The following is a 12,678-nucleotide window of genomic DNA, read 5'->3' on the forward strand; positions in this document are numbered from 1 at the left end:
GAACATTGGGAGAAAACTGCAAGCAAATTCCAAAAATGGGGGTTCTGAGAGCGATGGTGTGGGCACAATGTTACTGCTTTCCAAGGAGCACACTCCCTGTCTACAGCATGCAGGGGAGGCTGTGGGACTGGCACCTTTTTGCACCCCTATTGATAAAGTCATAGAGAAAAATATATTTTATTCCCAAGTTAGTAACCTTTGACCTGTAAGTGTACCTACAATTACAGACACAGAAACCCCAGCTTCGCCTTCTCTATATGATCAAAGGACAGAAATTCCTTAGCCCCTGATGGGAGATTAAAAAAGGGCACAATTAGAAAAACAGCAACAACCTCGCTTGATTATCAACAGTCTCATCCCAAAGGTTAAACCCATCCATCTGCATTTACAGAGGGTGACAATGGGAGCAAAGGTTTTAGAAATCAGCCTTTGTCATAGGAGGCGTACGAAGAAGAGATGGAAAAAGGGCCAGGTATAATGAGGAGAGGAAGCAGGGGGGCCATGGAGGAGTGAGGCAGGGAGGACCACTGAGAAGAGAGAGAATTAAACCTTAGATCTATTCTAATATTTCCTGATGCTTTTTAGTAATTTGTTTTCATCTGGTGGAAATTGGCACAGCATTGAGGATGCTTTGGGTCCATCTGTTTTTGAACTTAAGCCGGAGGCAAGAGTCAGAACAGCTGGAATCAGCAGCACTGACCATGTTAGATGTGTCTGGAGGAAGGAGAAAAATGAAATGAGTGTGTGGGAAATGGAGGAAGGGGGTTAAACAGGACAGAGGAAGGGGAATCTGGAAGCCATCCCTAGAGACAGAGGAGAAATCAGTCAGATCAGAACTGATGCAAAAGAGCTAGTAGAGAGGCCAAAACGTCTCAGTAAAGAAAGGCAAGCAGGAGAAAGAGCAGGGGCATCAGAACCGGGAGCACAGCGACAGAGCAAAAAGTTCTCCCAGTTTGGATGTCAATAAGCAATGGCAGGAGGCTTCACCTCTGAGGAACCAGATCAAGATCATCCAAAGGTCCTACACCAAGCATATTACATGAACAGCTGGGCAAACCATCTTCATTCCAAACCATAGCCTAGCACTGAGTTGAAAGCCAGATTCTGGTTCCCTTAGTGCAAGAGAGGTGATCGTGGAGAATGACAGAGAGAATGTGGGAGGAGTCATATTAGGAGAAAGTGACAAGGGTCCCAACCCATAAGGTGGCTTTCTCAGAGTCTCAGCAGGCCCAGGAAGGGACATTCCTTGGTGTACGCTCTTTGTCTGGCCTACAGCCCAATCAGTGACTTCCCATAATCTATGGAGAGGCAGGACTCTCACTTCTCCTGGGACTGCTCAGTCTATAGTCAAGAGAAAAGATTTGGATCTATGAGTCTATCTATTTTCTTTGTTTACTTTATTCATTAGATTGCACATATAAGTGAAATCATATGGTATCTGTCTTTCTCTGACTGGCTTATTTCACTGAACATAATACTCTCCAGGTCCATCCATGCTGCCCCAAAAGGTAAAATTTACTTCACAGCTGTCGGAGGGCAGGGGGGTTGAGAGGCTGGGTGAAAAAGGTGAAGAGATTAGCAAACAACAACAATAACAACAACAATAACAACAACAACAAATCCTCATAGACGCAGGCAATGGTATAGTGATTACCAGAGAGAAAGTGGGGTGAGGGGAGGCAAAAGAGGGTAAAGTGGGGGTAAATGGTGACGAAAGGAGACTTGATTTTGGGTGGTGAACACACAATACAATATACAGATGATGTACTTGAAACCTATATAATTTTATTAACCAATGCCACTCCAATAAATTAAACTATTTTTAAAAAGGAGAAAAGATCTGGCAGTTAGAAATGACAATCAAGACCTCATTCTGAAGGGGAAAAAATTAAATCCAAACAAATAAATAAACCAAATTATATTTCAAACAGATACTATCACCACATTGAAGGTCTGGGGTTGGAGGAGAAGGGCCTAACAACTAAGTTTTGAATACCAGGTTTTAGTCATCAAGGCTGAAATAAAAAAGAACTCTAAACTAGTAATGAAATTTAGTTATTAGTGTTCTTTTTCAGATGCATGAGCTTGGAATTCTGGAACTACTTTGTGTGCATCTAGGACTGAGCAATTAAATAAACGTATTATAAATAATGGGTGCCAGCTTCTCACTGTCCAGAGAACAAAATTAAAAATATGGAAAGGGGAGAAAACAGAAGACATATGGTGTTGAATTGGAATTGAAGAAATCAGTGTGAACTCGTGGCTTTAATAGAGATACGGATATAGAGAAATGGATGAAGAAGTATGCAAGTATGTGTGGGTGCAAACATTTATAGCTATTTACTACTTTTGTCTGCTGAGCAGCACTACAAAAACAATGCTACTCTGATAACAAAGAGCATACTTAGTGTCCATAGTTCCTAAATACCATTGCCCATTAAGAGGAACCAGGGCTCCTTGAGGAAATGGCTCCAGAGCTGAAGCAAGGGAAGTACAAGATGGGCCTGGGACATCTTGTTGTGCCAGAAAGTAAAGAAGTACCCAGAGCAAGGATACAGGAGCCATCTTGAAGGGAGTCCACTAGCCAAATCTGTGATAATATAAACATTAAAATAAAGATGATAAAGGATTATAACCTGTTGAATACGACCAGAACCTATGAGTCCACATTGATATAAACAAACAACCAGACATCTATATGGAGACAGAAAAGCTCTTTTTTACAATAGAATCCCAACCGATAAATGTAGAAGAAGTGATGGAAAATGGAAAAACTATCATGTGGTACCCATCATAATAATTGATTCTAGCAAGAATTATCAATTAATGCTAAAACGAGTGGATGTAAGGTTACAAGAATTACACAAATTTTACATGGTCTAAAAAAGTATCTCCCAATGTATATGCATTAATTACAAAGCATAAACTAGTATAACTTTATGGTAGAAAAATCTGGGAGATACCACTTTAACCTAATGATCAAAGATAACATCACTAGTAATGGGATAAATAATCAGCAAGAGGCTCCTGATATGATGCCCTGTGAAGAATAGGACATCACTTCTGTGGTATTCCTGCCCAAAGCACATAACCTGAAACTAATTATAAAGAAATATCACACCTGAAATTTACATAATGTTATTTAAAAATGTAACCCCAACACATTTAACTTAAACATACACTATGAGGTATTGATATTCTAAACCAGATTCATGAATTCTTACTTACTACAATCACATGACAAATTAGGTAGTTCCCTTGATTTTTTTGAAGTTCCCTTTATTTTATTTTATTTATTTTTTAAATTGCTTCATAAATAGGTTAAGCAAAGAACATTTTAATAAGCTAAAAGTAATTTCAAAAATAACTTATTCATCATTAGTAGTTCCTGAGAAAATATATCAAAAATGGTAATCATCTAACTTAAAATGAGCTAAACAAAGAAGAGCATATTAAAATATTAAGGATAACCTAGCTTCTTTAAAGCCAGGATGTTGAAAAATAATAAATTCTGTTTGGGGCATAAATAAAATATTGAAATTAAAAGAAATCAGACATTATCAGAAATTTCAAATTAAGGGACAATCTACAAAATAACTGGGCTGAATGCTCTCCAAAAATGTCAATGCCATGAAATACCAAGAAAGACTTGGAAACCATTCCACATTAAAGGAAACTAAAGAGACAAGACAACTGAATGAAACACATAATCTTGGACTTTCTTTTGCCAAAAAGGAAAATTTTGAAACAAATGGTAAATGTGAATGTCTGAATTATATAATATTATTGTATCGATATTTATACCCTGCTTTGGATAACTATACTATCATTATGGCAGAGAACAACCAATTTATCCTATATAATAAAAGCCTAATATGCTAAGTGTCCGGTCCGCTATTCAACCAATCAAAGCATAATATGCTAATGATATGCCAAGGCCGCTCAACTACTCGCTATAACATGCAATGACCACCAGGGGGAAGACAGTCGACTATGACGTGCACTTACCACAAGGGAGCACACTCTCCAACCGGTAGGTTAGCTTGCTGCTGGGGTCCGGCCTATCAGAACTGAGCGAGACGGGCCAGACACACCCTTAAGCCCTTCCGCAGTCCCTCCCCGGCTGGCCAACCTCCCGCATCCCTCCCCAGCACCAGTAGGGTCCCTCAGCCTGGTCTGTGCCCTCTCGCAATCTAGGACCCCTCAGGGGATGTCAGAGAGCCAGTTTCAGCCCGAAGGCAGAACGACCTGTCGCTATGACATGCACTGACCACCAGGGAGCAGGCGCTCAGTGCAGGAGCTGCCCCTGGTGGTCAGTGTGCTCCCACAGGGGGAGCGTCACTCAGCCAGAAGCCAGGCTCACAGCTGGTAAGTGCAGCAGCGGTGGTGGGAGCCTCTCCTGCCTCCGCAGCAGCACTAAGGATGGCTAAGCCATCAGTCAGACATCTTCCAAGGGCTCCTCGACTGAGAGAGGGCGCAGGCTGGGCTGAGGGACTCACACACACACACACACACACACACACACACACACACACACACAGTGCACGAATTTCATGCACCAGGACTCTAGTTTTTAATAAATTCACATTGAAGTAGGTAGAGGTAAAGAGGCTTTATGTCTGCAACTTATGCTCAATTGTCTTACAAAAACAAAATATGTACATGCATGAGTTGTGTATGGTGAGAGAGAAGTATAAAGTAAGTGTAGTAATATGGTAATATTTTGGGGCAATCAGGGTAAATGGCATACAGAAAATCTCTGTACTATTTCTGTAACTTTTCTGTCTAAAATAATCTCAAAATGTTTAAGATCCCATTCTGGAAGAAAATAAAATAAAACATTTCTCCCATCTTTTCTTTGGCAATCAATATATGCTATTCTATGCTAACTTTTTTCATCTAAACCTCCTATCTTCCACATGACACAATAAGCCTCCTAAAGTCAGAGGCTATGTCCCATACATCTCTGTGACCCTAGCACCTACCAGACATGTTAGTCACTGTTGATGAGGATGATGGATCCAAGTGTTTATTAATGAATCACATATACCAGTGGTCGGCAAACTGCGGCTTGCGAGCCACATGCGGCTCACGAGCCGCAGTTTGCCGCTCTGTTGACTAATGAGTTTGCCGACCACTGGACCAAATGTTACCATGTAGTTGGAAGCTGTGAGGATTAGGCAATTGTGGCATATTGTGTGCAAAGAGGTAAAGGGTAGTATATGACAGTGGTCGGCAAACTCACTAGTCAAAAGAGCGGCAAACCGCGGCGGCTCACGAGCCGCAGTTTGCCGACCACTGACATATACTATGGGGCAGTGGTCGGCAAACTGCGGCTTGCGAGCCTCCGCGGTTTGCCGCTCTGTTGACTAATGAGTTTGCCGACCACTGCTATAGGGCACTAAAAGGGCCACTCAACAATTCTAGCTCCTCAATCTTGAACTCCACATCTTGTCAGAACACATATTAGTACATATACACATACATATACAACCATAAAATATTTCATATTAAATGGTAACCTCCATGAGCTAGATAGTGGTTTATTCTTCTCTGTATATTTAATTTAGTAATTAAGTGAAATTTAATTCCACACTAAGGGCACAGCCTCTTGGTATAGAATAAGTGCTAAATAAATATTTGCTGAAAGAACAAGTAAACCTCACATACCAGGATTGGTATTCACCCAAACTTTCTATGCTAACGCACAAAAGGGCCAGGAGTGGACTTGTTTTTTCAGAAAAAATAATAGCAGAAGGATGTTGTTAGCCCCCCAAATAACTAGTGATCTCATCAGAGATTTTAAGACAATTCTTTCTGATAGATTGGCTTGAATATAGGTCCAGTCCCCCAATAAATTACTTTCTTCATTTGATTAAAGTCCTTCTTGAATTTTGTACCAAGAAAGCCTACTAAAGAGGTATTATAGGTTTATTTTTTCCATATGACTTTCCCCAAACTATGCTGTAAAATAGGTTTCCTAAGCATTCATCGTCTGGTTGAAAACTCAGTGTGTATGTGTGTTCGGGGGCTGGGTGGGGTAGGGATAAAAAAGAGGCAGCATTGAATACTTTATAAGCTACATTATCTTCACCCACATCCAATTAATGATCGGAGACCTGGCAAAATCAACACTGAGAATGTACAAGACCAAGGTTAGCATCCAAGACAAAGCCCCTAACAATACCATTTAATCCATATATTATAAGAACCTGAATGGCTTCAGAAGGAGCTAATAGAAGAGACTGGACAGTAAACCTGCCTGAGTATTAGTATGCATGTGTATGCAGGAGTCTGGTAGGGAAGGGCACACATTTCCACCCATGACCAGAGAAAACAGAGGCGTGGGCGTGGGGGAGGTCAACAAATCAGTCTGTGTATAAGTAGAGGAACAGGGAGGAGGGCAGAAAGTCAACACACCCAAGAAGCCAAACCTTTCTTAATTGTGCCTGCTTCCTGGGTTCACTTGCTGTTTATTCAGAGTTCACTCAATACCCTGTGCTTTGTCAAAGGAACTGTCTGAAGCATCAGTTCCACCTATAACACTGCAGAATCAATTCGGTACAACTTCCTCCTTTTTGCTAAATCCTCGAGATGCTGCCTATAAATTTTTAAGAAAATTTTAGGCATCAACAGAAACCCCCATCCTCACCCGCAGAACCTAGTTATGAACATCTGTTGTTTACAAGGGTTCAGACTAAGAGCTGCCAGACTTGTTCTGCAACCTCTACTTTAACACGGAGGCTGCCAGGGAGGGATGTCTGAATTTCATGCAAGGATGCCCTGTCCCAACTGCTTAAGCAGAAATCTGCAAACACAGCTCAGCATCCTACTGTTAAAGATAATCCTAGTTTGTTCGATTCATTTTCTAATCCTGGTTCTTTAACCAGCTGTAGCCGAGATACGTTAAGAGTCAGAGCTGTGCTCATTGATCCTCCCTGAATCTAAAACCCCAGAGGCAATGAGCCAATGATCAGTAGGGGTGTTTATGGGCAGGAGGTAGCAGAAAGGATGATCCTTTTTCAACTCTGAAAAAATCCAAGCCCTAGTTTTTTCTGATTCTCTCTAAATCCTTCATTAACACTGAGCTCTTCCGATATGACTCTGTTTCTCTGCACAGCGAGATACTTCAGTGTGCACAGGAATTAGATATTAAAGACTTCGCTTCAATTAACTTGGGACCAAAACTAATTGAGAATATAACTGTGCTATCTTTTACCTTTCCCTGGCTGAGCCAAGTACGAGTCCCTCCCGAGTACTCACTCCACTTACCCCTCCCTTCCTAGTGACTACTGGAAACTGCTTTAAATGGGGTCCTATTTTTAGATTCATGTGCCCATGCGCACATGTGTTCTTATTATTCTCTCTCAGTCTGATTTTCCCCATTTCAATTATGAAAGTCCTTATGAAAGAGACGGTCTTTTCTTCTTATCTTATAAACCCTTCCACTTAACACAGTTAGCTCCCAATAAAGATGACATGGCTTTTGCCTTTAAAAGAGGACTGGATCAAAGTCAATTCATTTAATTGGCTGTGAATTCCTGAGAATTAAAGATCCTGCAAATCAGCCACATATTGCTTCCTGTCTCTACTATGCAATTATTATAGGGCTTAGAAAGCAAAGAAATTGAATACTAAAACTCCCCTGCACCCCAGAACTGTTGTTAAGGGACAGGATCACCAGAGTCTGTGCTCCAGCAACCTGCAATCATGTGGTGTGTCCCGCTGGCATTCCCATGGCCGGGCCCAGGAGACACAGGAAGCCCTCAGCAGTCTCCAACATCCTCCCAACGGCTCAGAAAAGCATGCTTCGCTCCTGCCCTGCCGTCCATCACTCTGCACTCTAAAAGGATGATATGAAGCCATTTAGGCAGAAGTGTGGGAGCTTCTTTTTGGCCTCATGAGACAAACGACCCAGTAAACCACAGTCCGCGATGTCCATGACTGAGGTTTGTACTGCACTGGCCTGTTGGTCTTGATGGTGGCCACTCCAGAAGGCTGAACAGGACTGGCGTTCTTCATTCACCCAGATTGCCAATGGGACCACGGGGCTCAACACTATATCTTCATGGGATCCCAACGATTTGGCAATTAGTGCTGAATATTGACTCCGTGAGGATAAGGAAATTCTAAGACAAATTTCCTCCTCTTGATGATTATAAGCCGGGATCTAAAAGTAGCATGCCAGGGTTAACTACCTGGTTCAAGGTAGTTCATGACACCTTGTAAACATGACACCCTATAAGACAAAGCATACAATTGCTGCGGTTTTTATAGGAATTGGACATACAATTATATAGAGTCACATAATTGTGTATTTCCTGCCCAGTGCAGCCATATTATAAAAATCTGGATGGAGGAAGTTTGTCATTCAAGAGAGCCCTCAGGGATTGCTGAAGAAAATGAAGATTGACATATTACCCAGGGCCAGGCTTAAGAATGCTTAACTCTGCACAGGGAATAAATAGTAAATATAATCCACCAAGTTTTTACCTAGTATTCAGTCCCAACTCCTGAGGACAAGAATAGTAGTCACTGCTATTTACACTTACTATGTGCTAAGCACTGTCCAAAGAGCTTCAGATATATTAATTTACTTAATCAGCGTAACAACTCCACAAAGTAGCTACTATTATTATCCACAATATATAGATGAGGAAACTAAGAACCTTCATCTAAAAATCATACAGCTGGTAAGCGGAAAATCCAGGATTACAAACGCAGGGAATCTGGTTCCAGAACCTGGAATCTTAATGCTCATACTCTTCTCCTTCTTTCATGGTGATAATTACATCAGCTACCTCCCTACTCCTTTTATACTTTTTATATTTTTTATTGTTGACACCATGGGCTATGCATATATGTTCTTTGGCTAATCTTTTTACTTCTTTTATTCAGTCCGCCCCAACACCACCTTTCCCTCTGAGATGTGTCGGTCTGTACTATGTATCCATGCCTCTGTGTCTATTTTCATCAGTTTATTTTGTTCATTGGATTCCACATATAAGTGAGATCATATGGTATTTGCCTTTCTCTGACAGGCTTATTTCACTTAGTATAATACTCTCCAGGTCCCTCCATGCCATCGCAAAGGGTAAAAGTTCCTTCTTTTTTATAGCCATGTAGTATTCCATTTTTTTTTTTTATATTTTATTGATTTTTTACAGAGAGGAAGAGAGAGGGATAGAGAGTTAGAAACATCGATGAAAGAGAAACATCGATCAGCTGCCTCTTGCACACCCCCTACTGGGGATGTGCCCGCAACCAAGGTACATGCCCTCAACAGGAATCGAACCCAGGACCCTTCAGTCCGCAGTCCGACGCTCTATCCACTGAGCCAAACCGGTTTCGGCAGTATTCCATTTTTTAGTGTCTAGTAAGTTGTGGACATTAGGCTAGTGCTTTATATATACAGGGTGGGGCAAAAGTAGATTTACAGTTGTTTGTATAGAAAATAATTAATTAATAATAATATAAGAGTTAACTCTGGCTCTGGCCAGTGTGGCTCAGTTGGTTGGGCATCAACCCCTGCACCAGTTTGATTCCCAGTCAGGGCACATGCCCAGGTTGTGGGCTCAATCCCCAGTAGGGGGCATGCAGGAGGCAGCTGACTGATGTTTTACTCTCACATCAAGGTTTCTGTTTCTCTCTCTCTCTCTCTCTCTCTCTCTCTCTCTCTCTCTCCTTTCCTCTGTCTCTAAAAAAATGAATTAAAAAAAAAAGATAAAAGAATAAACTCTGTTTTGCATACTCACAACTATAAACCGACTTTGCCCCACTTTGTAGTATATCTAATCCCTAGAACAACTCTTCAGGGCAAGCATTATTCTCCACATTTCATAGATGAGAAAGCTGAAGCTAAACAAGATTGCTCCAAGTTACACAGCTATAAGCAGAAAAGACAGGATTCAGATCCAAATTTGTCTAGCTTAAGGCTCTCAGCTTTTTCTACTAAGTCATAAAGCTCCCAAATTGCTTTCAAAATAATTATTTCTCTGTTCCAAAGACTGACCACCACTCTGAATTGCTGATCCCCTAAAGTGCCTTCTGGTGTCTCTTCTATCCTGCTTTTATCCATGTGTGAAGAAACCTCCCAATTTTCTAAAAAGGACCCAACCACCACCCAAGGTTCTATATGGACTGGGCAAGTAAAAAGGTCACCAAGGGGCCTTTTGTTAGTTTCTAAACAATTACAGCTTGAGCCATGCCAAAAGGAAGCCAACCCTTGCTCAACACCAGATGCTACATCTGGGCAAAACCTTCCCTAAAGGGACAAATAGCTCCCAAAAATGTCCAAAATGAATCAGTGAAACACTGGCCCAGGAAATAAGGGGTTCCCCCTCCTGGCAGCTTCATCCTTCCTCCTACTTCCCTTCTCAAAGTCAACCCATACTCAAAGAGGAACTTGGTGGTCCTCCACCCTTTTTTGATTTGCATTCACAGCTATAACACGCTCCATGGCCATTTGATTACACTTTTCAATGCAGTTCTATCCTGTGAGACTGATAAACAACTCTGAGCTCGGCTCGAGGAGAAAAATCCATCGGCAATAGGTGACATAACTGCAGATTCTGCGCACATTCAAATATTGGGCCCAAGGCCAAGAACATGGACTCTACAAGAATTTCTCTCTAATTAAGTGTGTACCTAACCTCCCATTGAAAGGAGTATTACAGGTTAAACATCTACCAGATTCCTGAGATACCTAGGTCCTGCTCCCTCACATCCCTTCCAGTAGTTACACAACTCATAACCAGCCCAATAAGCAGGTTTGCTTTCCATGCATATCTTCTTTTTGTTTTGTTTTTTAAATATATTTTTTACTGATTTCAGAGAGGAAGGGATAGGGAGAGAGAAATATCAATGATGAAAGAGAATCATTGATTGGCTGCCTCCTGCACACCTCACACTGGAGATCGAGCCCACAACCCGCGCATGTGCCCTGACCAGGAACCGAACCATGACCTCCTGGTTCATAGGTCGACGTTTAACCACTGAGCCACGCCAGCCGAGGAGCCCATGTGTATCTTCTTAACGGATTGCTAATTTAATGTTAGTGAGAACAGGATATTGTCTTATTCCTATCCCTAGTATTTAGCTCAATGCCTAGTAGATGATTAGATCCCCCAAATGTATACTGAATGAATGCACAAATAAATGTATCTTTTAAATCCCTTTTCACTTTCTGCAATCTGAGTACCACAGACAATACAAAGAATGTCTCCCTTTTCCCCCCCTAAACCCTTACTGTTGGAAATCAAACATTTCCACGGCCTCAACCATCACCTCTCTATGAACAGGCCCAAATCTCTACCAACAGGCCAGACTTGAGCCCTGAATACAGCTCAGATCTCCAGCTCTGAATACAGCCATTCATTTTTTGTCAATTATTGAAATTTTCAGCCTCAGTATCCTTCCAATATCTTAAACTTAACACTCCAAAACCAAATTTCTCATAGTCTAACCCTTCAAAAACAACTCATTCTCCTAACTTCAGTATTTCTATTAAAGGCACCATTAATCTACCAGTCGCCCAAGTCCAAAAGAAACTTCACAGCCTTCTTTCTTTCCTGCTTCCAAGCTCATTTGAAACCTGAATCCCATCAGTCAGCAAGTCCTGTAGATTCTTCCTGCACCAGGTGTTTTCCATCTGTCTCTAGACTATAAGCTCCAGGAGCGCAGGGGGCGGAATCTGTCTTGTGTGGCATGTGTCTGGCACATGGTAAGAGCACAGTACATATTTGCTAAATGGACTGAAGGATCGATTTCTCTTCTTTTCATTCCTACCATCCCACCCTAATTTAGATCTTTATTATCTACTGTGGCAACTGGTTTCAATGAATCAAGTTTCTTGTCATTTAGCAAATTATGACCCTAAGGTTAAGGTTAATCTTCCTTAAGCAGGGTTCATACCTCCACTTGGACATTAGCTGTTCAGATCTTCAGTGGTTTCCGTTTCCAGTATCTATTCTTAGAGCCAAATCTCTTAAAGACTCAAGGCCCTCCAAAGCATGATCCTATCTACCTTTGTCCAATTTCTCCAGATACACTTGTATGTCAGCCAAACCAGTCTACTCCCTGTACCCTAAAGGTGTTTTGTACTTTCTTCCTGCTGTGTCCTTCTTGCCTATAACATTCCCTCTCTCTCCATCTGTCAAAATCCTATTCATTTTCTTCAGTCTGATTCAAATCCCATTTCCTCCCTGAAAGTTTCTAACCATACCTTCCTATAGCACACACTTGGAACTTACCATATATTGCCTTATACTGAATATCTGTTTTATGCATTCAGGTATAATTTATCTCTGACTAGATTATAAATTCATATGAGAAAGAACCACCACTTCTACTTCTCTGGATCTCTCTCCTCTAAGAGTCAAGAACAATAATACCTTCAAAATGTTCAAAAAAATATTTGTTCTTGAGAAGGAAAAGCTGTAAGAAAGAAAAGATGTTGGCAGAGGGCTATAAAGTAGCATAAGGTCTCTCTGTAAGGAACACAGCAGGATAGCAATGCAGGCATATTCCTCTAAAAACTCAACAGAAAAAAGACAATAATCTCAAAATAAAAGCACTGAGCTATTAAAAAGAGGAGATCAAAACCAAGTGAGCTATGACTGAAAGGTAATTTATGTAAAAAACAGGCAGCACATTATCAATTAGAGTCCTGCTGGGCAA

General features: G+C 41.2%; 1 protein-coding gene across 13 annotated transcripts in view; it reads right to left on the reverse strand.

Annotated features, from left to right (window-relative positions):
- SRGAP2 (SLIT-ROBO Rho GTPase activating protein 2) overlaps positions 1-12,678 on the reverse strand; it is a 242,140-nt gene that overhangs the window by 125,233 nt on the left and 104,229 nt on the right. The window lies entirely within an intron of this gene.

The sequence above is a fragment of the Eptesicus fuscus genome, chromosome 22 (assembly GCF_027574615.1).
Source record: "Eptesicus fuscus isolate TK198812 chromosome 22, DD_ASM_mEF_20220401, whole genome shotgun sequence".
Classification (NCBI taxonomy): Eukaryota; Metazoa; Chordata; class Mammalia; order Chiroptera; family Vespertilionidae; genus Eptesicus; species Eptesicus fuscus.